Genomic DNA, 4,073 nt, shown 5'->3' on the forward strand with positions numbered 1-4,073 from the left:
CAGAGGCCCAGCAAGGCCTCGACAGGTTAGAAGAACATGGAGTGCCATGGAGCCTGGGGAGAGGGGCAGACAGGCCAGGCTAGACAGGCCAGGGCCAGCCCAGTTCGGGAGCCACACGTTCTTTCTGGGACAGGGGAAGCCACAGGAGGGTCCAAGCAGGAAGCCACATGATTTGACTCCTATTTTGAGGACGATCCACACTGCAGGGTGGGGAATGGCTGGCGGTGTTCAGAGTGGCCACAGGACCCCAGGGAGGAATTTGCTGCTCCCAGCAGTGCTGAGGGTTGGATGAGGGCACAATGGGGGACTGGAGTGTGCTTTCAAGTAGAGCTGACCAAAGTGCTGCTTCTCACTGAGATGGAAGTAATCCAGCCCCAGACACTGAGAGCCGCCTTGCAGAGCACCTGCCCCCGCCACGGGCTCTGTGTGCGTCATCTCGTCCTTGCCCTCATCAGACACGTCGTCCTACAGGTCAGGCAAGTGGAAGGGTGGTCTCCACTTTGGTACTTGAGAAACTCCATGTCACGAGTGGGTTTAGGTAAAATCTGCACAGAACAGGATACAAGCCCAACACTGATGATCAAGCCATTTTGATTGCACTAAACTCAAAACTCCGTTCCTTCTCATGACCCTCAATGAGATAGAAACTCCCAGGTCTTTCCCTCCTTCTTAAAACTACTAAAACTGCAAGTAATAACCATACCTGACATTTCCTTAATTCTTACTAAGTCCCGGACACTGTGCCTAGGGAATCATATATATTATCTCATTTAACTTTTGACAACCCTTGGCATCTATCCTGTGTAGTAGATGCTAAAGCGGAGGCTCAGAGAGATAATTAACTTGCTCAAGGTCACTTACAAGTGACATTGCATAATACAGATTATACAGAATACCAATAATCACTAGGTATTTGAACCAGGTTTTCAATCCCAGCTCTGTTGGACTCTTTACCATCATAGTTTTCTGTCTCCAGTGATAACACAAATAAAATGTGCATCGCTCTTTATTAAGTTATAGAGCTTTTACAGAAGTCACAGCAACTCCTGGAGGATTTGGACTGTGGACCAGCACAGGCTCAGGAACCAATCACACTGTGGCTAGAAGCAGGCAGTGCTGACACCCACATCTGCTGAATCTGGCTGGTTCTGTACCTTGCTCTCCAGGAGGAACCCAGCAACACAGCCCAGGGTTCACCTGTGCAGGTGAACCTTCAATAAGCACATCAAAGCGCCTGAAAGTACACCCCAGACAGATCTTTTTAGACTAACACAGCAGACCCACCCCAGAATGATATTGAAAACATTGCCAATAAAAGTGATGAACCACTTTTGCAAGTGACCCAAGACTAAAACTTTTTTTTTTTTTCTTCTTTGCCTGGAACGGCATCCCCTTCATCTGTCTTACATTGTAATCAGATACAACCTTGATAGAATGAAAGCGGAGGTCACACTGAACAAACTGGCACTTTACGTGCCTGGAAAAAGGCTCCTTTGTAACAAGGAAATTATAGCATTTCTAGAGAGGGGTTTTCTTAAAAGGACAGGCTGCTTTGTTCAAATGCTGCTGATTTCAGCGCTCCAAAGAGATGGCCCTTTCAGACTGTCGACCGGCTGAAATTTGTGGGGTTCCTTTTGTTTGTAGAAACCTGCATATATTACAGGAGGTGTATTAAAATAGAAACAGGAAACCATTCCCAGGTAATCTTTTGATTGTCCAAAAATGTCAGACAAGAGATAAAATCACTCCCACTTTGCATTTTGCTTGGTGTCCATGCACGTGGGTATAGGGTGCAGGATTCAACTAATCTCAGTGGGTCGCAGATCCCCCCTTCTGTCCTTAACGTGGTGATTCTCCTGGGCAAGGAGCTGACACTAGTAAGCAACAGTATTTCGGATCAGAGCATTAGACTTGCATTTAAAAGGAAAACAAGCGTAACGGCAAAACCAAACTCCGGAGTTTAGGCAATGCACAGGGGAAAAGGAAAGATAACTTCAGCCTGTGAAGCTTTGCAGACCAACTGGAGCCAGGCCAAAATTGGTGAAATCCTATTGCAAAGCAGAGTGTGAAAGCACAAGATGTGTTTGAGGAAAAAAAAAAAAATACAACAAGGTTTTGTGTCAATCAAGATACCAGGCATGTCTTGTCTCCACATGTGATGTTATCAAAAATTAAGCCAAGTGTTTCATTTTCCCGGTGTCAAATTTAACACTTAGTAATATTTTTGGCATTGTAATTACTGTTTTCATACCATTGGGCCTTCTGTGAGTAGGAATGTTTTGTCTACAATTCTAATAATCACTTATATTTTATGAGGAGATGCATTGCTTCATTAAACCTGATTGTTTATGGCTAATAATGAAAGTTTTACCAAACCTACTAAACCTCTTAATTGGCGTCTCAAGTGTTTGTTTCTTACTTCCTCAGTTTGTAGGGAATAAAATCAGTACGAAGCAGCCACACTTGTGGTGGGTAGAGTGAGGTATTAAGAAGAAGGAATTCCCTGAAGTTCTGGGACTCCTGTCACAGTGCAGAATGCGTCATGACCTGAGGCTGGGTGGGAGGGGGCTGCATTCCCCTAAGGCTACTGTATTACTTCCCAAGAAATAGGACAATAGTTGGATTAATATGGAAATCATTACTATCTCCTAAACACAGGACCATGGAAAGGAGGAAAGAATCAGTCCTAGGGTCAGCAAATGAGCTTGATTTTAGATGTCACAGAGACCTGGGACTAATCAGAGCACCTCTGTGCCTAAGGGCTGGAGAGCCTTTGGAGGCAAATGTGTGAAGGGGTGCTTTTCCCAGCTCCTCAGTCCTTCATTTGAGATAATCAACTCCTGAAACCTCCCGGTCCTCCCCCAGGGCCCTAAATCAGAAAGGGCATTCATCAGAGGTGGGGTGGCTGGGGCAGAGACAGCCCATGAGGTCCTAGCAAGCCACTTGCTCTGACCAGGAAATGGCTTCGTGGCCACAGGGGAAAACGGGTTATTGCTGGAAGGGACTCAGCTGCCTTGTTCTCTTCTGAACCCTAAGGCTCTGGCTCTGGGTTCTCTTCTACCTCAGAACAGCTTGTCTTTGGGAAGTTTTGCTGTCCAGGACTTTTCTCTCACACACAGGCAGAGCCAAGCAGAGGGTGTCTGCACATTTCACACCGCCACGGCACGATCCACTTGGCAAGCAAACTCTTGAGCCGAAATCCAACTGAAAAGTCTAAAAGTAGAAATGACAAGGTTGAAACGGGCCCCACCAGCCCCCAGGCAGCTCCACAGTGCCCTGGCTGTGCAGCTTTGTTTGCAGATCCTCAGGCGCAGATGTCTCAGGTCCTCCGAAGGCTGCTATTCTGTGACATCCACAGTCTCTTTGATGTGCATTTCCCACTGGTGGCAGCCTGGGGCCGCCTGCTCGGGAGGCCCTTGCTCTGCAATGGTCAGTTTGTCTCTGGTTTCACTCACATCAAAAGATGAGACCCTTTTCTTTGAAGGGCCGGGAAACAGACCATTTTAATGACTCTGGACCAGTCCTGTGGCTGCAGATGGACCCCACTTTCTTTCCCGCTTGCAGAAGGAGATAATGATACGAACCATTCCCTGTGTGGAGCTAAATAAATAAGTTTAAATCCCTGACACAGCTTAGAATATGGAAAAGGAGGAGGGAGGGTGTGGTCCTCTCTCTTTACCTGTGGGAAGGTCCACAGATGTCCCTGGGAGAACCACCTGGGGCTCCTGAGCCTGACAAGGGCCCTCCTCTCTGAACCCCACCTGCACCTCTACCTCTTCCCTGATTCTTCTCTCTGGCAGCTGCTTCAGAGAGGAGAGTTGTTGCTTTCATAGAGAAGGAGCCAGATCTTGCCCTGCTCTTCCCAAGGCGGCCATGCTCATTCTGGCACCACGTAAACCGGGTGTTGCAGTTACTGCTTGCAGGCACTCTTGACCCTGGCCCTGACCTCTTACCTTGCTCTGAGCTCCCTTGGCTATTGAAGCTCTGCCGTTACAGTACAAGAAGATGCTGTGTGACTGTGACCTTGACTTCAGGGAACAATAGCCTCCTTCTCTAGTCTATAATAAGCTTCT

The sequence above is a fragment of the Callospermophilus lateralis genome, chromosome 16 (genome assembly GCF_048772815.1).
Source record: "Callospermophilus lateralis isolate mCalLat2 chromosome 16, mCalLat2.hap1, whole genome shotgun sequence".
Lineage (NCBI taxonomy): Eukaryota > Metazoa > Chordata > Mammalia > Rodentia > Sciuridae > Callospermophilus > Callospermophilus lateralis.